General features: G+C 48.1%; 1 long non-coding RNA gene across 1 annotated transcript; it reads left to right on the top strand.

Moving 5' to 3' along the window:
• Positions 1 to 17,469: 17,469 nt before the first annotated feature.
• Positions 17,470 to 21,049, top strand: LOC130272638 (uncharacterized). Its single transcript, XR_008843657.1, has 3 exons — positions 17,470 to 17,555; positions 19,358 to 19,533; positions 20,787 to 21,049. It is a non-coding gene; the product is annotated as an uncharacterized LOC130272638 (long non-coding RNA).
• Positions 21,050 to 24,340: the final 3,291 nt, after the last annotated feature.

The following is a 24,340-nucleotide window of genomic DNA, read 5'->3' on the forward strand; positions in this document are numbered from 1 at the left end:
ATTTAGTGACTGAATGACACAGCGTGGAGGTGGCAGCAGCATGAGGAGACCATATAGTGGCTTAATGACACAGCCTGTAGTTGATGGCAGCATGAGGAGACCATATAGATTCTGAATGACACAGCCTGGATTGGCGACAGCAAGCGCAGACCAAATAGTGGATGTATGACACAGCCTGGAGTTGACGACAGCATGAGGAGACCATATAGTGGCTGAATGTCACAGCCTAGAGTTAGCGGCAGCTTGAGGAGACCATTTAGTGGCTGAATGACACAGCCTGGAGGTGGCATCAGCCTGACGAGACCATAGAGCCTCACAATTGAAAAGATGAAAGATATTTTTTAACATTTAATTTGAAGATTTCAAATAGATGAACCTAAAAAGTTTTATTTAATGTGCCAGCAGCATGAGGAGACCATATAGCGGTACAGTGACACAGCGTGGAGGTAGCGGAAGCATGAGGAGACCATATAGTGGCTGAATGACACAGCGTGGAGGTGGCAACAGCCTGATGAGACCATAGGGCCACACAATTGAAAAGATGTGTTAAAGATATTTTTTTACATTTAAATTGAAGATTTCAAATCGATAAACCTAAAAAGTTTTATTTAATGTACCAGCAGCATGAGGAGACCACATGGCGGTACAGTTACACAGCCTGGAGGTGGCGGAAGCATGAGGAGACCAAATAGTGGCTGAATTACACAGTATGACACATATTCTTAGGATAAAATGTGTACCCCAATTTTTGTTTTAAATAAAAAAAAAGGAAAGGTGTGCAAAAAACATGATCTGCCACCTACACCACCAAGTATTGATGTAATGCAAAGACCTCTAAAAGGTGGAAGGGAACAACATATGGTTCATTGTATTAATTTTCTTCTTTTCTTCTTGGCAAGTGTTTCTTGCCCTAAAAAGGGCGGCCCCACACAGGAAACTCTCCCTATTTCCACCTCAAAACCCTGGGAAATGGCAGTGTTTGTAGGTGGAAATAGGGAGAGGTTCCTGTGTGGGGCCATCCTTTTTAGGGCCAGTAACACTTGCCAAGAAGGGAATTAATAATGTGAGAGACAATGGACCATACATTGTTCCCTTCCACCTTTTAGAGGTCTTTGCATCACATCAATATTTGGTGGTGTAGGGGCACATGGGGATTTTTGCATACCTTCCTTTTGTTTGATTTAAAAAATAATTTGGGTACATATATTTTATCCTAAGAAAAGTTACGTTTTAGCTAATGCATATTCTCAATACTTACTTGTGGTCTGATGCGGAGGAAAGTCTGTAACTGGGGAGCAGCACCTTAAATATGTTTAGCACTATCCATATTTGTGAAGTGTTGGTGTGGCACCATGGCCAATCTACTCTTATGCATCAGGCATTGGTGGGTGGAAATCCTGGCTGATCCATGCCTGATTCATCTTCACAAAGGTCAGTTTCTCTACATTTTTCATGGACAGATGAGTTCTTCTTGGGGTTACTATGGCCCCCGCAGCACTAAACACCCGCTCTGAGGGCACACTACTGGCTGGGCAGGACAGCTTTTCCAGGGCAAACTTTGCTAGTTGTGGCCACAAATCAAGTTTGGCTACCCAGAAGTCCAGCGGATCTTCAAGGTGTGTTGGCATGGTCACGTCAAGGTATGCCACCACCTGCTGGTTCAGGTCCTGCTCCAGGTCTACCTGCTGCTGATGAGTTGCTTCACTATGTGGGTGAAGAAAGCTACTCATCAGCGACTGTAGACTCAGGCTGCTGATGATGGTGCTGGTACTGCTCCTGCCACCCCACCCCTACCCAGCAGCCATGGAAGTGCAAGGTTAGTGCAGAGGTTCCCCTGAGTCAGACCTGCAAGAGCATGGACGATGGCGCAGATAGGCATCGGCCTACTGACTAGGTAGGATGTCTCTGTAGTATGTCAGTTTGTCCTCCCTCTTAGTGGGTATAAAAAAGGCACCCATTTTGTGCCGGTAGCGAGGGCCCAATAAGGTGGAGAGCCAGAAGTCATCCTGCTGCCGAATGGTCACAATTTGGCGGTCACTAGCCAAGCAACTGAGCATGTATCGCGCCATTTGTGCAAGTGACTCGGTGGAACTCCCTGTCTCCATCTCCACTGCATACTGCCACAGTGTGTCTGGGTCCTCTGTCTCTTCTTTCTCATAACCCTCTAGCTCCTCTGACTGCTCCTGCTCCTCCTCTCCTGTAAGATGACTAGAAAAACCGCCCATCTCGCAAAACCTAAACTGTGCTCCACTGTGCCCCTCCCCCTCATCCTCCAGTTTAGCCTCACAGGGCTCATGCGGCCATGAGATGTAGGCACCACATCTCCAGTGCCTTGACCAGCCTTTGTTTCCAACACATGTAGTAAATGAAGCAGTGGAATTATGTGGTTCATCCCATAATCCTGGCGACTGATTAATGAGGTGGCTTCCTCAAAGGGCCTGAGCAAACAGCAGGTGTCCCGTATGAGCTGCCACTGGTTCACATTGAAGTTACACAGGGGAGTCCCCTATCCACTTGGATGATCAAGAAATCGGTAATGGCTTTTCTCTGTTCGTATAGTTGGTCCAACATATGGAGGGTGGAATTCCAAAGTGTGGACTATGTTGGGGGATTCCATTCTGAAGCTGCAGCTTAAGGAGGGTGTGCTTTGCGGTATACAAGTGGCTGAAGTGTATGCAAAGTTTCCTTTCCATTTTAGGATTGCAGATTGGGGAAGACTTCAGGAACCGCTTGACAACAAGATTGAACACTTGTGCCATGCAGGACGCGCGTCTCAGGCTTCCTTGTCACAGCGCAGACAAGATGTTCTTCCCATTGTCGGTCACCATGGTTCCCATTTCCAGTTTTTTTTTCCGTATTAAATTTGTATTAACACAGTCATACAACCGTCAGAGTAATGTCAGGTAGCAACTGGCAGAGCGGTCACATGGCAAACAATCAACAATGAGGTTGGGGAGAGTCCACTCTGGGCTCCAGCCGCAAATACAATCAAAATAAAAATTCAGCATCCCAAAGGGAGTCAAACATAGAAAACAGACGTGTGACCTCTACATTATCAGGCATAGGGGAGAGGGAAGTCAAGGGATAAAAAGAAAAGGGAAACAGAGGGAGGGACAGAAAGGGTCAGGAGAGCGGGGATGGGCAAAAAGAAGGAAGTGTAGGTAGTTACCTTGTAAGACACGACCGACCCTCCAGTCGGCACGACCGCAGCAGGAGAGGGGTACTATGTATGAGGTGGTCATGGAGCGGCGGGGAGTGGTGGTGAGGGTGACGTCAGTATATGTGAGTAGTATGAAGGTCTCGGAACTCCGCAGTGGATATAAATTCAGTCCACGGCCTCCATAATGCGAAATGTTTAGACGAACGGCCGTGCGAGTCCGCCATGAGTTCCTCCATTCTGTGAAGGTGGGATATTTCCTGAAGCCAAGACGAAAGGGTGGGGGAGGACGGGGACCTCCAAAGTCTAGGAACGACTGTCCTAGCTGCCAGGAGGAGAAAACTTAATAGAGATTTCGACCAGTTTGATAGGGAGCCTGGTAGAACACTGAGGAGGAGAGGTCGTGGGTCACGGGGTAGGGATATCGAGGTCAGCCGCTGGATTACATCAAGGACCTGACTCCAAACAGATCCAGTGATGGACAATGTACCCAGATATGAGTTATCGAGCCCCCCAGCGAGCCATATCGCCAACAGACATCAGGGACGGAAGGGTATATGCGGGCTAGGAGGGAAGGGACTCTGTACCACCTGGTGAGTAACTTGTAGTTGGTCTCCTGGGCCTTACACGAGATAGAAGTTTTGTGGCACAAGGCCACAGCCATTTCCTATTCATGATCAGAGAGGGTGCAATTCAGTTCCCGCTCCCAACTCACACGGGAGGGTAGGGGCAGCGAGCTATATCTATCCAACAAGAGACTATACAGTACACTCACCGGGCGGTGTGTCACCTCCTCCGAGGCACATAAATGTTCAAAGGGCGTCAACTGGCAGTGGAATTGAAGAGTGTGTCTGGAGGGGATGTAAAAGTGTCGCAGCTGCGCGAGTTGGAGACAGAGGGCTGGGGAAGGTGGTATGTTAAGCAGAATTTCAGTGGCAGGTTTCAGGGCGCTCGATGAGAGAAGGGGAATAGGGGAGAAGGGGAAAAAAAGATAACCCCTCCCCTCTGCTTCGCGTGTCTCAGGCTTCCTTGTCACAGCGCAGACAAGTAAACGCCTTGACACCGAAGATCGTGGTCAACGGCCCGCCAGGAAGGAGATATGTTTTGTGAGCACAGGCGATGGAGTGTAGAATCGGTGGTAAGGAAGACAGGACGGACCTGGGGAGGTCCTGGGGTGGGAGCCAGAGGAGAGATTTCGGATGGATACCCGCTGAATGTGTTTCCAGGTGTACCCAGTGTTTCTTGTCAGAATGATGGAAGCTATCTAACACTCGAGTAAACACAGAGGATAGGTGATAAGAGTGGCAGTCTGGCAGTGCCAGACCCCCCCCCCCCCGCCTTCCTACGGATAAAGACATGTCGCGCCAACCTAGGAGGCTTGTGTGCCCAAACGAAGGTGGACAGAAGTCTATCCAGGTCTCTGAAAAACGGTCGAGGCAGGTGTGTGGGGAGCGCAGAAAATAGGTAAAGGAGACGGGGCAGGACGTTCATTTTAAGAATGTTAATACGACCCAGCCAGGAAAAATCTGTTCTTTCCCACCTAGATAGGTCCATTTTAATAGTCTGGAGCAGTGATTCTCAACCGCGGTGCCGCGGCACACGTGTGTGCCGTTCAGCATTGCCCGTGGTGCCGCGGGATTTTGCCGTGATTTTTTTATTTTTTACTATTATTTTATTTTAAATGTCCCGCCCCGGCCTGACGGCGCAGGGGGGAAGGGAAGTCTGCGTGCGCAGTGCGCGCACAGCGTCCCCCTGCATCTCCTGCGTCTCCTGTGTTCCCCCTCCGTCCCCTGCGTCTGCCGCGTGACCCGTGTTCCCCCTCCTTCCCCCTCTGTTCCCTGTGTCCCCCTCCTTCACTCTCCGTCTCCTGCGTCCCCCTCCGTCCCCCTCTCCCTTTGCGGCGCAGTGAGCCGGAAATGGTGCCCTGGGGCGGAACGAGCTGCACCTGCGCCGGACTCCAGTGCCTCCTGTGGAACTGCAAGCTGCGCGGGCCGGCTTTCCACCCCTCTGTTCACCTTCTCAACCCTGTCTAAATCCCCCCACCGTCACCCAGGTACACCCTCTACCCCCTCCCCCCCGTGTCTACCCCCCCCGCCGTCACCCATGTCCACCCCCCCGTCACCCATGTCCACCCCCCCCGTCACCCATGTCCGTCCACCCCCCCGTCACCCATGTCCACCCCCCCCGTTACCCATGTCCACCCCCCCGTCACCCATGTCCACCCCCCCCCCGTCACCCATGTCCACCCCCCCCGTCACCCATGCCCACCCCCCCCGTCACCCATGTCCACCCCCCCGTCACCCATGTCCACCCACCCGTCACCCCCCCTGTCACCCATGTCCACCCCCCCCTGTCACCCATGTCCACCCCCTCCTGTCACCCATGTCCACCCCCCCCCTGTCACCCATGTCCACCCCCCCTGTCACCCATGTCCACCCCCCCCTGTCACCCATGTCCACCCCCCCCGTCACCCATGTCCACCCCCCCTGTCAGCCATGTCCGCCTTGTCCACCTCCCTGTCCATCTCTATCACCCATGTCCACCCCCCCCGTCACCCATGTCCACCCCCTCAGTCACCCATGTCCACCCCCCCTGTCAGCCATGTCCGCCTTGTCCACCTCCCTGTCTATCTCTATCACCCATGTCCACCCCCCTTGTCACCCATGTAATCCCTCCCTGTCACCCATGTAATCCCTCCCTGTCACCCATGTAATCCCTCCCTGTCACCCATGTCCACCACCCCCCGTCACCCATGTCCACCCCCCCCCCTGTTGCCCATGTCCACCCCCCCTGTCGCCCATGTCTACCCCCCCTGTCGCCCATGTCCACCCCCCCAGTCGCCCGTGTCCACCCTCCCTGTCGCCCGTGTCCACCCTCCCTGTCGCCCGTGTCCACCCTCCCTGTCCACCCGTGCCTGTCGCCCCTGTCCACCCGTGCCTGTCGCCCATGTCCACCCTTGCCTGTCGCCCATGTCCACCCTTGCCTGTCGCCCATGTCCACCCGTGCCTGTCGCCCCTGTCCACCCGTGCCTGTCGCCCATGTCCACCCTTGCCTGTCGCCCATGTCCACCCTTGCCTGTCGCCCATGTCCACCCTTGCCTGTCGCCCATGTCCACCCTTGCCTGTCGCCCATGTCCACCCTTGCCTGTCGCCCATGTCCACCTTTGCCTGACGCCCATGTCCACTCTTGCCTGTCGCCCATGTCCACCCTTGCCTGTCGCCCATGTCCACCCTTGCCTGTCGCCCATGTCCACCCTTGCCTGTCGCCCATGTCCACCCTTGCCTGTCGCCCATGTCCACCCTCCCTGTCGCCCATGTCCACCCACCCTGTCGCCCATGTCCACCCACCCTGTCGCCCATGTCCACCCTTCCCTGTCACCCATGTCCACCCTTCCCTGTCACTCACCACCCTTCCCTGTCACTCATGTTCACCCATGTTCACCTTCCTGTCACCCATGTCCACCCATATTCACCTTCCTGTCACCCATGTCCACCCCCCATCACTCATGTCCACCCGCACTCACACATGTCCCCCCACCTATCATCCCAGTCACCCATGTCCACCCTCCTGTCATCCATGTCTGCCTTGTCCACCCCCCTGTCCATCCCTGTCACTCATGTTCACCCCCCTGTCTACCCCCGTAGTCTACTCTGTTACCCATGTCCACCCTCCTGTTCACCCATCTGTCCCTTTGTTACCCCAGTCCACCCCTCTCTGTCACTCCTGTCCCTCTTTTACCCCTTCCACCCCTCTGACCCCCTGTCTCCCCTGTCCACCCTCCTGTCACCCATGTCCACCCCCTGTCCACCCCCTGTCTACCCCTCTGTCACCCCTATGCCCCCGTCACCCATGTTTACTCTTCTACACCCATCTATCACCCTTGTACACCTCTCTACACCCCTCTGTACACTCCTCTACACCCCTTTGTCACCCATGTACACTTCTCTACAACCCTCTGTCACCCATGTACACTCCTCTGTACCCCTCTGCCACCCATGTACACTCCTCTGTACCCATCTGCCAACCATGTACACTCCTCTGTACCCCTCTGCCACCCATGTACACTCCTCTAAACCCATGTCACCCATGTACACTCCTCTACACACCCCTGTCACCCATGTACACTCCTCTACACCCTCTGTCACCCATGTACACTCCTCTACACCCTCTGTCACCCATGTACACTCCTACACACCTCTGTCACCCATGTACACTCATCTACACCCCTCTGTCACCCATTTACACTCCTCTACACCCCTCTGTCACCCATGTACACCCATCTGTCACCCATGTACACTCCTCTACACCCCTCTGTCACCCATGTACACTCAACACCCCTCTGTCACCCATGTACACTCCTCTCTACCCCTCTGTCACCCATGTACACTCCTCTCTACCCATCTATCACCCATGTACACTTCTCTACACCCCTCTGTCACCCATGTACACTCCTCTACACCCCTGTCACCCATGTACGCTCCTATACACCCCTTTGTACATTCCTCTACACCCCTTTCACCCATGTATGCTCCTCTACACCCGTCACCCATGTACACTCCTCTACACCCCTGTCACCCATGTACACTCTTCTGCACCCCTCTGTCACCCATGTACACTCCTCTGCACCCCTCTGTCACCCATGTACACTCTTCTGCACCACTCTGTCACCCATGTACACTCTTCTTCACCCCTCTGTCACCCATGTACACTCTTCTGCACCCCTCTGTCACCCATGTACACTCCTCTATACCCCTCGGTCACTCATGTACACTCCTCTACACCCCTCTGTCACCCATGTACACTCCTCTATACCCCTCGGTCACCCATGTACACTCCTCTACACCCCTCTGTCACCCATGTACACTCCTCTCTACCCCTCTGTCACCCATGTACACTCCTCTCTACCCCTCTGTCACCCATGTACACTCCTCTCTACCCCTCTGTCACCCATGTACACTCCTCTCTACCCCTCTGTCACCAATGTACACTCCTCTCTACCCCTCTGTCACCCATGTACACCCATCTATCACCCATGTACACTCCTCTACACCCCTCTGTCACCCATGTACACTTCTCTACACCCCTTTGTCACCCATGTACACTCCTCTACACCCCTGTCACCCATGTACGCTCCTATACACCCCTTTGTACATTCCTCTACACCCCTTTCACCCATGTACACTCCTCTACACCCCTGTAACCCATGTATACTCTTCTGCACCCCTCTGTCACCCATGTACACTCTTCTGCACCCCTCTGTCACCCATGTACACTCTTCTGCACCCCTCTGTCACCCATGTACTGTCACCCATGTAAAAAAAAAGAAAAAAAAGTTAGGTTTGTTTTGCAGGTTTAACGGTGAAGAATTGTGTGTGGAAGAAATCGTGATGATGGCCCAGACCAGATGGAGAAGAGAAGGCAACGATGCAAATTAGAGAAGACGTCATTGGTGAGTTGCTGTATAAAGCAGCACTTTAAACTACATAAATAGATATAGTGCATTGCGTTTTTTACCGTTTTTTCCTTTTTTTTTTTTTTCTTGCTCGTCAACCTCGGTAGCGGTGCCCCGTGGTAAAAAAAATTTCCGAGGTGTGCCCCGACCCGAAAAAGGTTGGGAAAGACTGGTCTGGAGTAAGGAGGGGTAATTAAGGACCTAGGTATCGGGTAGGTGGGCAGGAACCTGAACCCCTAGGTATTTTAAGGATTTGGGTTGCCATTTGAAAGGGAAGGTTTTTTGAAGGTGATGGGCCAGGGATGAGGGGATTGTAATATTAAGTGCCTCACACTTGGAAGGATTTAGTTTGTAATTACTGTAGTGCGAAAAGCGCTGCAGTGTCGTCATCAGAGAGGGAAGGGAGGTCAGGGGGAAGAGAGATAGAGTAGCAGGTCATCAGCAAATGCTGCACATTTGTAATGGTACGGGGGGACCTCCAAGCCCTTGATGTCCGGATTGCGGCGGATGTCTATAAGAAGATGCTCCATGCACAGAACATATAGCAGAGGCGAAAGGGGATATCCCTGTCTCGTACCATTACGAATGTCAAAAGGCTGGGAAAGTTGACCATTGACACGAATTTGGGCGTGGGGAGTGGAGTATAGCGTCATTATGCGATCCCTCATAGCGGGCTCTATGCCAACCTGGGCAAGAGTTGCCTCCAAGAAGCCCCAGTCCACCCTATCAAAGGCCTTTTCCGCATCGAGGGAGAGGAGGAAGAGCGGGGCCTGGAGTTTGCGTGCACAATGGATCACGGAGAAAGTCCTCAACGTGTTGTCCCTCGCCTCCCTCCCTCGTACGAATCCGGCCTGATCAGGGTGGGCCAGGTCCTCCATGAAGCCAGAGAGTCTAAGTGCGATTAGTTTGGCAAACATTTTAGTGTCAAAATTGAGGAGCGATATTGGACGGTAACTGGAACATAATGAGGGGTCCTTCCCTTCCTTGGGAATAACCACTATGAAGGCTCGCATAAAGGACAGCGGAGGAGGAGAGGAGGGCGAGATAGAGTTGAGAGCGGATAGAAGAGGGTCAGCAAGGTCGGAGCGGAACGTTTTAAAGAATTTGGCCGTATATCCATCAGGACCTGGGCTTTTACCTCCAGGTAGAGAAGAGATCACTGCATCAAGTTCTGCCCCAGTTAAGGGTGCTTCCAAGGACTGTATCGCCTCCGGGGACAATGTAGGAAGGGCCGTGGAGGCCAGGTATTGATATAGGGAAGGGGCGGAGGAAGGCAAGGTCGAGGGGACGTGGGGAGGTGGGAGGTTGTAAAGAGATGTGTAATAAGATCGGAAGGCCTCTAGTATATCGGGAGTGATGTGCGTTAAGGAGCCCGATGCAGTCTTAATAGAGGGGACGAAGAGGGAAGATCTTTTTTCGTGGAGTGCTTTAGCTAGTAGCTTACCGGTTCTATTACCCCACTCATAGAAGACTTTACCCGTGACCTGCTTGAAGTGGCGGTGTCTAGCGTTTAGATGCGCCAGGAGCTTGTGTCGGACCTGAATGAATTCTCGTAATACGGATACTTGTAGGGAGTGTAAGCGGTTTATCAACGTAGTATACTTTGCCGCTTTCCTCTTCAATCGAGCCCCATGTTTGATCAAGACACCTCTGACAACACATTAAAGAGTCCCATTTAATCATAGGAAGGGATGGGTCATCTAAATGTGTTTCCTGGAAGGCCGAGATCGCTGATCTAACCTCCTGAAGGCAGAGCTCATCCAGGAGGAGGGAATCATTCAACTTCCAGGTAGAGTGAGGCTTGACAAAAGATGGGAGCATAAAAATCATCTTCACCGGTGCGTGATCCGAGTGAGTAATGACCCCAACATCTACTCGTCTAACCGAGGGCAAGAGGTGATGAGGGCATAATATGTAATCTATGCGTGAATAGGAGTGACGAGGGTGAGAGAAAAATGTGTAGTCTCTATGGTCTGGGGGTAGGGCTCACCACGTGTCACTTAATTGCCCATTTCCAGTTTTGTGAAGTAAGCCATGATTCGATTTCTTGACGAATGACTTCCTCCCCTGTGTGACACCATTCGCCAAGGCAAACCATGTGAAGAACAGTGTGACACCGCTGTGCCCTGCACACATGGTATGCTGGAGGGGCACTTTGTTCATGCAGTGGAGTCTGAGGACACAGTGGAGTATGAGGAGTCGCACACTGTCACAGGACAGCGGCGGAAGCGGCGTGACCTGTCCAAGTTGATGTTGTGGCTGTGCAGGAACCACATTTACCAAGTGGGCCATAAAAGGACATGTATTGTCCCTGACTGTAGTTACAGCTCCACAAGTCGGCGCTGCCATGCACTTTGGTACACACTATCAGGCTCAAGGACTGGCCCACTTTCTATTCCGAAAAATTGTGCAGGGCTGGTACTGCCTTTTTCGCAAAGAAATGACGACTTGGGACACACCACCTCAGCTCGGCACAAGCCATCAGTTTTCTGAAAGATGCAGAGTCCACCTCTTGAAAAGGGTGGGACTGCAGCACCATCAACTTGGAAAGGAGCACATTCAGCTTCTGCGCCATTGGATGAGTGGGCATACTTGTCTCTTGGACATGGCTTTGCCGATGGATTGTTAGCGAAATGACTGACTCGAAGTAGGAGGAGCAGGAGCATCTGGAGCGACAGAAGATGGGTATAACAGACAGCTCCCTTCGGCTGAGGTGGTGGAGCCTTGGCTTGCTGAAACAGGGAGCAGCGTGACACTGAGTGATGCAGCAGGCTGGACCACCACATCGGAACCGAGCCACGGTTCTCCCAGGCCGCTTTGTGTGACGCTGTATATGTTGACGAAGGGCCGAGGTGCCAACATTGGGACCCTGGCCATGCTTCACCTTCTGCCAACACATCTTACATGTGGCTATGTTACCCTCCTCCAGATGCTTGATGAAAAACTGCCCCACTGCCGAGTTGCTGATTTCCCCCCCAACAGTCCACACTGATTGACTGCTACTGTCGCCAACTCCAGGAACCCCTGTTCTACTACCTCCCGGGAAGGTAGGCTGCCGCGAAGCAGGTGGTCTACCCCGGGCATGTTTGGCTCCAAACTTTCCACCATGCTGATTGCCAACCATGCTACCACCTTGCTGGCTCAGCTACTGCCTCACAGGCAACCTGCAAGCCTCTTCTCCTGATGATGATCATGCTGATGATGCTGAAGCCCCTTCTGCACCCGGCTCCCAAGTGTGATCGGCTTCATCATCATCAAGTTGTGTCTGCACGTCACTGATGTCCTCCTCAGTTTCCTCAACAGTGTCTGCTTCAGGAGCCTGAATGCTCGCAACACCACCTCCCACGCCACTCTCCTCATCACTACTTGCCCGCCTAGCAGAGGAAGCAGAGGATGTCTCCTCCACTTCTTGGCTGGGCAGAAGTTGCTGACTGTCCTCACTAGTAGATTACAGTAGATCATCCTCACTAAATAGTGGAGCTGAACCCACAGCATAAGATACTTCTGTGGGGCAGGGAACAGCATAGGACAGAGGCAATGGGAGGACAGGGACTGCCCCTGGGTTGTGGTACACCACTTAGATGTACCTATGTGGTGTGCACTTATGAGGGATGGAAAATGTGCTCCAGTATGCTTAAAACATTATTTGTCTACAACACCAGCAGGTGTGTACTTTTGTCTGGCCTGTCACAGTATCTAGGCCATAAAAACTTTAACAGGAACAAAATGGTACACCACTTAGATGAACATATGTAGTATGCACTTATGAGGGGAGGACAATGCGCTCCAGTAGGCTTAAAATAGTATTTGTCTACAACACCAGCAGGTGTGTACTTTTGGCTGGCCTTTCACAGTATCTATGCCCTTAAGACTTTAACAGGAACAAAATGGTACACCACTTAGATGTACATATGTGGTATGCACTTACGAGGGGAGGACAATGAGCTCCAGTACGCTTAAAACAGTATTTGTCTACAACACCAGCAGGTGTGTACTTTTGCCTGGCCTTTCACAGTATCTAGGCCCTTAATACTTTGACAGGAACAAAATGGTGTACCACTTATTTTTTTATGTTATTTTTTTATTTTAAAACTTTATTTGTTCATCTATTTCATACAATTTAACTCATTTTCTTACAAGTTCCCATACAATATATGTACATAGAATAGAACATAGAATAAAACATATATCTTAAGGTGTACTCAAACATAGGTTTAAATTCAACCAGTATCCAAATTAATATTAAGCCCCGAGACGGAGAAGGAAAAAAAAATAGATAGGTTACACTTAATAGAGGACAATACGCTTTTAGTGCTCTGCTCACCCTAACTGGCTGGCTACTGTTAGCTTTTCAGTTGTTGTACACACCAATGCTGCAGCACACAGTCGCTGTGTACTACACCCAAAACTGCACTTTTTGTCTTAATCTTACTCCCTTCCCTATCAGTGCTTCTAGGCTGGATTTGGGCTTGAGGTGAATCGCTGCTGTAAAAAAGCTTTTCTGTGGAACACACTGCTCTCTGTCCCTCTCTCTCTGCAATAGAACGCTGATGTGACTGGAAGGAGAATCGCTACTGTAAAAATGCTTTTCTGTGCAACACACTGCTATCTGTCTCTCTCTCTCTGTAATAGAATGCTGATGCTACTGGCCGTAAGATGGCTGCCAATTTTTTAGGGCTGTGACGTCACAGGGGTGGTTGGCTGCTGGTAGGCTGCATGCTGCATGTGATTCAGGGTCATCCCGCCGACCCTTGTTCCTGCCTTCCTAGGATCCCTTGCCCCATGTCCTCACATGTGGATCTGCCATTTTAGATGCCTGGACCGCACTAAATGGAGTTTAATTAAGCGATTTGCATGATTGAATCGCATTGATATTTGCATTCGTTGCAAATTGAATTTTTCCTGAAATTTGTAACAAATTCAGATTCGTCAGATTCAACTCGCTCATTCCTTGTCACCTTGCTCAAATGTGATTTTTCTGTTCTGTCTAAAGCTCGGATTGAGGTCACTCCATTACTTTCATTTTTATTGTTCTTAAACCATTTTCCACAACTTTGGAACATTGACAATTTGGAAGACCCAGTTACCCCCAAGCTGCTATTTCATTCATGTTGTTTCACTATCTCCAGATATTCTTCCCTATAATGCCATCTGTTTTGTAAAGAGTATCCCATAACATGATGCTACTGTTCTTCAACATTGGGATGGTATTCTTTGGCTTTCAAGCCTCCATTTTTTTCATCCTTATCTAACCATTGTGTCGTTCCTTGTTTCATCAGACAAGAAAAAATTCCTCCAAAAAGAAAGACAGTTTGCAGCTACCCATAGGTCAAAGATAACTTTTTTTTTATGGCAGTTTTGCAGCAGTGGCTTCTTCCTTGCTGAGTGGCCTTGCAGATATTTTACTATATATATATATATATATATATATATATATATATATATATATATACTTTTTTGTTGTTTTTGGATTGATATGTATTTTTCACACCTAAGTATGTTCATGTCTAGTAAACGGAACATGTTATGGTGTTTAATCGGTTTGTCTCACCTCATTACTTCTTTGCAGTGGGCAGAGTTGGCCTGAAAAGCCAAAAGCAGCCGAATCAGGAAAGTTACTCAATTTAAATAACTCTTTTTGACTTTAATAGGAGTTACGTACACAGCATGGCCTAACAAGCCAAGCTGTTTAAATTCAGGAGTTATGTAAAGTGAGGAGTTATGTAAACAAAGTAGCCCCTGGGGTTACACCATTTGGGCATTTCCCATTTAAGTCTTTGAGAATTACTCAAATTGTGTAACCTCCCTGGTTTGGCTGCTTTCAACTTTCTCGACCAACTCTGGCCACTGCAAACAGGCCAGAGAAGACAAAAACCCAGAAGTAATGGGATAGGATAACACCTCCAAACTTGCATAGTATGAGTTAAACATAGGAACATAGTACATTCAGGCATTTGCAAATTGCTTCCAAGAATGTACCAGATTTATAGAGGTCCACAATGCTTTCTTTAGATTTTCCAAAGATGTCAAGCAAAAAGGAAAGCAGTCCTTAAAATTCTGCTAAAGGCTGTTAAATTACCTTACCTGATATCACTTGGCCCACCAGAAGCATCTAAAGCCATTGTATTCTGGAATTTTCCAAGCTATTTAGAGGCACAGTCAGCTTGATGTATGTAAACTTTGACCCACTGGAATTTCGATATTGTGTGTCACAAATGAAATGATCTGTTCGTGAACATTTGTTTGGAAAATTGTGTCATAGACAAAGTACCGTATATACTCGAGTATAAGCCGAGTTTTTCAGCACGATTTTTCGTGCTGAAAACACCCCCCCTCGGCTTATACTTGAGTGAACTCTCCACCCTCAGTGGTCTTCAACCTGCCGACCTCCAGATGTTTCAAAACTACAACTCCCAGGAAGCCCGGGCAGCCATCGGCTGTCCGGGCTTGCTGGGAGTTGTAGTTTTGAAACATCTGGAGGTCAGCAGGTTGAAGACAACTGCGGCCTTGGACATCATCCAGCCCCCCACCCTCTCACCCCCTTTAGTTTTGTACTCACCTCCGCTCTGCGGGACGTTAGGGTGAGCTGGTCCGGGCCATCTGTGTTGCAGGGACCGTCCGATGGGGAGGGATAGTCATTCAGGGCTGTCCATCTTCACCGGGGGGGGGCTCTTCTCCGTGCTTCGGGCCCGGCCCCGGAATAGTCACGTTGACTTGACAACGACACACAGGGACGTTCATGAGCAACGTCCCTGTGCGTCGTCGTCAAGGCAACGTCTCTATTCCGGGCCCAAAGCGCAGAGAAGAGGCCCCCCGGTGAAGATGGACAGCCCGGAACGACTATCCGGACGGTCCCTGCAGCACAGATGGCCCGGACCAGCGCACCCTAACCTCCCGCCGAGTGGAGGTGAGTACAAAACTAAAGGGGGTGAGGGGGGGGGGGGCTGGATGATGTCGGAGGCCGCAGTGGTCTTCAACCTGCGGACCTCCAGATGTTTCACAACTACATCTCCCAGCAAGCCCGGACAGCCAATGGCTGCTCGGGCTTGCTGGGAATTGTAGTTTTGAAACATCTGGAGGTCCGCAGGGTGAAGACCACTGTTAAATCATACATTGACATGTGGTGATGATGAAGGGGGGGTGGGCTGATGACATGTGGTAATGATGAAGAGGGGGTGGGATGATGACAAGGGGATGATGAAGGGGGCGTGGGATGATGACAAGGGGATGATAACAGGCGGGGATGATGAAGGGGGGTGGGATGGTGACAGGCAGTGATGATGAAGGGGGGGTGGGATGATGACAGTTGGTGATGATGAAGGGGGCTGGGATGATGACAGGCGGTGATGATGAAGGGGGGGATGATGACAGGCTGTGATGATGAAGGGGGGATGATGATGAGGGTGTTAATGACGGGGGTCTGGATGATGACAGGCGGGATGATGTATTTCCCACCCTAGGCTTATAGTCGAGTCAATAACTTTTCCTGGGTTTTTGGGGTGAAATTAGGGGCCTCGGCTTATATTCGGGTCGGCTTATACTCGAGTATATACGGTAGATCTCTAAAGCAGCCTGCTAAACATATATGGGGACATGTATCACTGTTTGCTTTGGTAAGCAAGCTCTGAAGGCATTTTTTTGGACCACATAAGCAAAACAAAATGTCACAGCTGAGACTTTTTGTGAGACTTTTTTGCGACTTTTAATTTTGCTCACGTACGGGAGCTTTGTACTCCAGGTCAGATTGGAGCAGACTTGCGACTTCTTGTAAGGGGTTTGCTTTTTTTTTGCCTACGTAAAATTTGTTACCACTGCAAAGTGAAAACTGAAATTTGCTTAGGTAAGGCTGTTTGTAACTTTTTGCTTGCCCACAAAAGTCGCACAAAAAGTGCTCAAGCGCACGTGCGACTTTTTGTGTGCCCAGAGTAAATATGAGTTTTCATGACTTTAACCTTAGTGTATAGAAGCTTATGACTTAACCTGTACATACTGTTGTATGAAAAATCTAAATCTGATTTATACACATATGTTGAAAAAAACAAACCTTTAAAGGAAAACTGTCACCAAGTTCACCCACACTAAACCCAATACACTGGATTACAGTGTGGGTGAACAGGAGTCCATACATGGGTCACTTACTTTTTTATGTTTTCTTGTCACCGAGTTGTCATCCGCTAAGGTTCTGCTGTTTGCCTTTCACTTGCACTCTGAATGTGGGTCCCCCGCTGGCAACCTTGCTTTGGGTCCCGAGGATGGGGCCTTAGCCCGCCCCCATGTTTAAATATTAATTTTCCCCCTGAACACAGCGCATCGGGAGAGAGGTCTGTGTGTAGCTGCGCATGCACTGGTCCCTTGCTTCACTCGGAAGTTGGGAGTAGTGACACTTCAGAAAGACGTACTTTCGGGTGTAGCGAGGGACCGGCGCATACGCAGTTACACTGCACAGAGGGTTCTCCCGACACGCTGTGCTCAGGGGGATCATGAATATGCGAACAACGGGGGCAGGCTAAGGCCCCTTCCTCCGGGACCCAAAGCAAGGCTGCCAGCGGGGGACCCGCTTTCAGAGCGCAAGTGAAGGGCAAACAGCGCAACTTTAGCGAATGATAACTCTGCTACAAGAAAACATAAAAAAAAAAAGAGACCCATGTATGGACTCCTGTACACCCACACTATAACCCAGTGTATTGGGTTTAGTGTGGGTGAACTTGGTGACAGTTTTCCTTTAAACAGAGTGTCCTTACTTTTTAGACAGAACATAATAAGCAATGCAGTTAATCTGTGGTAACCTCCTCATAGACTTGACCAGACTATGATGTCATAGCCAGGATGTCCAACAGAAACAACAGGAAGAAAATAACAGCACAAGGTCTGACTATACACAGGACATTTATCACAAAGCATAAACAGTATGGAGTATGGAAACAGCAGACTTCTTGCTGCCAGGATGTAAGCATGCTTGGTGTCAGTGTGTAATATGTACATATAGTAGACTTAAGATAAAAGGTTTCTAACTTATTTCAGACTATTCCTTCTGGTCGCTTGCTGTCAGGAGAGGAATATCATGTTGGGATGTTATCAAAGTAACAAAGGATAAATGAGCTTTTGTTAGGTAGTAGTTCCCTTGCAGAGATTAAAGGGGTACTCCAGCCTCAATACATCTTATCCCTTATCCAAAGGATAGGGGATAAGATGCATGATCGGGGGACCCGTGGGACCCGCCGCTGGGGACCCCCAATCTGTCATTGCGCAACCACCTTTGTGAGCTCTCCGCAGTCCTTTGGATAGGGGATAAGATGTATAAGGGCCGGAGTACCCCCTTTAAGCTGGTGTAGAGTCTTAAAAGCAATGATTCCTGGAAAAAAGTATGCAGAATAGCTCTTCTCCAGAAATAAGATTACTATCTCTAGTGCCACATATAGGTAGCTACCCTGTTAATTAGTGGTTAACCCATTAAAGAAGTTGTGCTACCATTTAAAGTATTTCAATGCATTTCAATGTTATTAAAAATAAGACATCATTTTCTGACTCCTGTACCACCTTGTGTTGGGACCTTTGTGCCCATCCAGCTTACGATGCTCCTCCAAACATATGTTCACGTTGCATTATACCGTTCAGCCAAATCCTACAGCTTATTGATCACTTGCATTTGCTTTTACTCTGCTTGTGAGAGAGAAACCAAGTATGCGGTGGTAGCAGGTGCATCTACTCTTATGGCAGAAGGGAACACTTGTCATTTATAAGATAGATATATAACAAAACCTAAATGCATATATTAAAGCTACAATTTATTTTGTATATAACAGTGCAGTCAAACAAACTCAAATATCAGGAACAAAGAGTGCACATGTGTATTTTTTCATAAGGTACAAACAAAGTACCACGTGATTTAAAGATCTAATATATTACAGCCTACACTGCCAATCAGATAGTCAATTAAATAATATTACTCAAAAAATATATACAGATTTAATAAATCACACAGGCTCTATGGGCAACTGAGTTTCAAGGTAAGTGGGTCATACAGCAAATGAACAACCCCAACCACAAAAGTCTACCAAAAGTGGCATGGACTCCTGGGACAAGGACATGATTCTACCTACCTACTTTATGAAGCATTGGTATGGCCTCATCTGGAATATGCTGTTCAGTTTGGGGCACCAATGTGCCAAACGAACAAAAGGTGCATAGACTAAATAGACAAATACGTAGAAAAATTTGTTGTGTGCAATAGATTACTTGCACCCCAAAAAGACATAAAAAAAAAAACTACAAGCCATCTGACAGAAGGCTAGCATTGATACAGCTACATTGATAAAAAATATATACAATATATATAAAAGTATGGCTTTTGGAATACGGTGAAACAAAAATGACTTCTCTTTATTAAAAATATATTGATTTTTCATAAGTACTAAAGGAACTAAAAATAAAAAATAAAACAATGGCAGAGTTGTTTTATTTTTTTTGTTGTTATTGCTTTTTTTCAGGACTCCAAAGACACAGATTGTCCCACAAAAAAGCCATTATACAGCTACTTTGAAAAATAAAATAAATAAATAAAAAGCTATGACTCTTGGAACACAAGCATTAAAAAGTATCCTTGGTGTAAAAAGGCTATGGACACCTTTGCAGACTTTTTTTTCTTCTTACATTTAATATTTTTTTAATTAAATGGATAAATATAAATGTTGGATTGTTTGCATTTTTAAAGCTTATATGTTTTGTGCTTGTATATATCAACTTTTCAGCTAGCCAGAAAAACTGCTGTCAATAGTTTTCAATCCGGCTCCTAGCCTTATCGGGTACAACGACTGATATGTCTGATGCCAGGATGCCCACACCAGGTGTATAGTGCATGCCCAGACCAGAGTGCTACCTACAGCTGCTAACTCGGGCGTCAGATCACCTTCAGAGAAATCCTATGGTGATTGGCTTATTTTGAAAAAATGTTATCTCACCAACTTGAACACATTTTTTAATCAATACTAATAAACTTGTATAACCTTCGAGTAACAGTGGACACTTACTTAGACATACAGATGGAGTTAAAATTAAACTGTTTTACGCAATAGCTAACATTTGTCCAAAAATTGTGTTTTTAAGACAACTTACTATTGTCATCAATCATTGTAGATGACTCTATGCAGCTCTCTTATTGAAAGAATGTAAATGTTTACCTTCTGTAACATGCAGCTTTTCATCCTGTGTCGAGTTGTGTAAAGTACTTGTGCTAGGTGTACAAAGTATTTATAGCTGTATATTGTTCAGATGTCAGCAGGTACAATGAATTTCTAAAAATTCTATGCATTTCTTCAGAACTTCTTTGTCAGTATAGATGTTCTTAGAGATGACATGGTCAAGAGAGCTAATACGATGCCTATGGTTAAATATAATCCCTCAAAGTAAAGACTAACAATCTAAAAACTTCATTTAAAAAATAGATATATTTTTAAGATACACATTAGCAGCCTTTGAATGTGGGTAGCTATTAATGTGAATGACTCATTCAGCCCAACTCTTCCAAACATGGTTATTTGGTCTTGCATAATGAATTTATGTCTGCACTCATGGGTACAGTGTCATATAATGTAGTATCATCACAGCTGTTCATGTAAGAGAATGGTAGCTTATTGAAAAGACTTCTGGATAGATTCCAAATAAACTGAAGAAATCAGAAGTAGACAACAGTATAATAACATGGAAAAGAATTATTAATAGGCTGATTTCACATTATGGTTGTAGTGTATATGCGCTGTTTGCATCAGGAAATTTCCCAAAGCATATGATAAATATATTCATAGACCTGCATAACCTGATAGAGGTGTGTTTTCCTTTGGGATTTCCATTTAATTTCTGGATGGAATAATAGAGAGATCTGCTAATAGCCAGGGTGGCTTTTCTGTATGTTGCAATAGTCAAGCCATCTACTGCAGTTGCCTATTTAAGGACTTATCCCCCAATGGTCAGTGCCTGAGCAAGAAGGTTCATTGTCTAAAGAACTGCAAAGGTGTTCATTTTTTCTGTTCTCTGGTATTGACTCTGCTTGCTATTGAACCACTCTTCTATTTGCTGCCTGTCCTGATCCATTGTCCTTCTATCATATCTGCATAAACTCTTCCAGCCCTGGTCAACGCCTGTGCTACATTCTCTAATACTTTGCTTTCTCTTTGCCAGCAGCTGAGAAGAGACGTGGAAGTTTCTTGCCACTAATATTCAAGACCCCCTTATGAGGATTAAGGGTAAAAAGTAGAGTCTCATTAGAATCCACTCCTGGGCATGGATCCACAATAACGCCACAGCAGCTTTGAGGCTTCACTGCAAGAACAGTTATACTATGATTATGTGTGGGAACAGTGGCTGTCCAATAGCAGGCAAGCACTTAAAGGAGAAGTATCATGTAAAAAAAAAAACTATCCCCTATCCAAAAAATAGGAGATACGTTTTAGATCACGGGAGGACTGAGCGCTGGGGCCCCCCGCGATCCCTGTTTGGAGCCCCGTCTCTCCTTCACAGTGACATGTTACGGCCCCTGACCAAAGCGGGGGCCACCACGCCTCCTCTATATAGCTCTGTGGGAGAGCTGTTCGGCAATCTTCGGCTCTCCCATAGAGCTATATAGAGGGGGCGTGATGGCTCCAGCTTCGGGCGGTGGTCATAACGCCGTGAAGGAGAGCTGGGGCTCCAAACCGGTGATCTTGGGGGACCCCAATGCTCGGACCTCCTGCAAACTAAATCTTTTTTACATGATGCTTCTTCTTTAAGGAGAATGTATCAGCAATTACATTTCAAAAACAATAAAAACTGAACTACTGTCTCTACCTATTTGAATGATCCACCCTAAGTAGCAGCCTACAATTGGACAATGGTCCCTTTCTAACTAAGTACTTCCTGGAATCCCCAGGTCCGTCCCCACCATGACGCATGAAGGGGGCAGAGCCCTGATCACGTCAGACCGACGCTTCGTGACAGATCAATGGCCGGTGGGTAGGTATAGATGAGTGCTCAGTAATAATAGTAGCTGGTTCAAAAGCCGTGTTAAGTACCCTACAAATAAAGTGACTGAATGTGAAATTCAGATGTTCCCATAATTCACCAACAATACCTATGTAAATGAAAAAAAGTCGTAAAGAATGTACCAAAAATTGGAATATGGTGCATAGATGACCTTGGACACAACCACCGACTGATTATGTACATATAAGGAAATTGCTCAGCATACATATAGTTCTCATAGAAACTGTAGTATGTTAAATGACATACAGTTAATATGATGCTGAATGTGTGCAGTATATTGTATACAAGATAAACTATGTAAAATATCCAGTGTGTACGTACAGTACGTACGCTAAAGTAATATGCATACAGTTAAGTATACAACGTATGTACTGATGAGAAAATCCTAGGATTATATAAACGTATGTACACACTGGATAGCATTGTAAAGGTAAATGGAGGGAGACAGGGCCAGTTTTAAGCTTAGCGTGGCCCTAGGCAAAATCAACAATGGCGCCCCAAAAGTTATAATAGTGCACTAACCAAATTTGTAAATTTTTGGTCACTTCAAATACCATAAACAAATACCGTATATACTCAAGTATGAGCCGAGTTTTTCAGCACGATTTTTCGTGCTAAAAACGCCCCCCCTCGACTCTAATGAACTCTCCGCTTGTCAATCCCTTCTCAGTGGTCTTCAACCTGTGGACCTCCAGATGTTGCAAAACTACAACTCCCAGAATGCCCGGACAGCCATCGGCATCATCCAGACCCCCCCCTTTAGTTTTCTACTTACCTCCCCTCGGTGGGAAGGGAGGGTGAGCTGGTCCGGGCCATCTATGCTGCAGGGACCATCCAGTGGGGAGGGTTAGTCGTTCCAGGCTGTCCATCTTCACCGGGAGGCCTTCTTCTCCGCTCCGGGCCGGCCCCGAACTAGTGACGTTGCCTTGATGACGACGCACAGGGACGTCCATGCGCAGCAGACGTCCGTGATGTCCTTGCGCATGAACGTCCCTGTGCATCGTCGTCAAGGCAACGTCACTAGTCCGCGGCCGGCCCGGAGCGGAGAGGAGGGCCTCCCGGTGAAGATGGACAGGCCGGAACGACTAACCCTCTCCACCGGACCGTCCCTGCAGCATAGATGGCCCAGACCAGCTCGCCCTTCCTTCCCTCCCACCGAGGGGAGTAGAAAACTAAAGGGGGGTCTGGATGATGACGAAGGCCGCAGTGGTCTTCAACCTGCAGACCTCCAGATGTTTCAAAACTACAACATCCAGCAGGCCCGGACAGCCGATGGCTGTCCGGGCATGCTGGGAGTTGTAGTTTTGCAACATCTGGAGATCCGCAGGTTGAAGACCACTGATGAAGGGATTGACAGGTGGTGATGATGAAGGGGGGGGGGGGGATGATGATGAGGGGGATGATGACAGGGTGATGATGACAGGGTGATAATGATGGAGGTATTAACCCCTTAAGGACGCAGCCCTTTTTCACCTTAAGGACTGAGCAGTTTTTCGCTATTCTGACCACCGTCGCTTTACGCATTAATAACTCTAAAACGCTTTTACCGAATATTCTGATTCTGAGATTGTTTTTTTTGTGACATATTCTACTTTATTTTGGTGGTAAATTTTCATCGTTACTTGCATCCTTTTTTTGGTGAAAATCCGTAAATTTTGAAAATTTAGCATTTTTCTAACTTTGAAGCTCTCTGCTTGTAAGGAAAATGGATATTCCAAATAAATCTTCTTTTTCTTCACAAATACAATATGTCCACTTTATGTTGGCATCATAAAATTTACATATTTTTAATGTTTGAAAAAATTAGAGGGCTTCAAATTAGAGCAGCAATTTTCAAACATTTCATGAAAATTGCAAAATCTGAAGCGACAGATGTTACAGAACTACAACTCCCAGCATGACTGGGCAGTCTAGGCATGCTGAGAGTTGTAGTTTGGCAACATCTGGAGGGGTACCGTTAGGGCACCACTGTAACAGTGGTCTCCAAACTGTGACCCTCCAGATGTTGCAAAACTACAACTCCCAGCATGCCCACACAGAAAACAGCTGCTGGGAATTGCAGTTTGCCACCCACTAGGAAGGGCAGCAGTAAATATCGCTTACTGACCCCATACTTCCCCCCCCCCCCCCCCCCCGCGACGTGATCTCCGCTGTCTCTGCGATGATCTTCGGTCCCCACACATCTTCTTTGCAGGTACCGGCCTCCATCTTCTCCCCCCGTTCTGCCCGACATCCAGGGGTGGGCAGAACGGGGGGTTGCCCTAGCAACCCAGTATCCTGCGCTGTCATTGGTCAGAATCAGTTCTGACCAATGGCAGGGGATAGGAGGAGATCGCAGCACTGCGACCTCGCTTCTATCCCTCAGGATGATTGGGGCTGTCACTGACAGCTCCGGTCATCCCTATTTTCATGGTGATCGGGTCACCAGAGACCCGATCAGCCCGGAATATCAGAAAATCGCATGTCTGAATTTACCCCCAGGACCCCCCTCGGCGTTGTGCCGGGATGCCTGCTGAATGATTTCAGCAGGCATCCCGTTCCGGTCCCCAACCGGCTAGTGGCAGGCAATTTCCACAGGCGTATGCATACGCCCCACGTCCTTAAGGACTCGGGATGCAGGGCGTATGCATACGCCCGGCATCCTTAAGAGGTTAATGACAGGGGTCTGGATGATGATAGGTGGGGATGATGACATGGGGGGATAATGTATTTCCCAC

The sequence above is a fragment of the Hyla sarda genome, chromosome 5 (genome assembly GCF_029499605.1).
Source record: "Hyla sarda isolate aHylSar1 chromosome 5, aHylSar1.hap1, whole genome shotgun sequence".
In the NCBI taxonomy this organism is placed as follows: Eukaryota; Metazoa; Chordata; class Amphibia; order Anura; family Hylidae; genus Hyla; species Hyla sarda.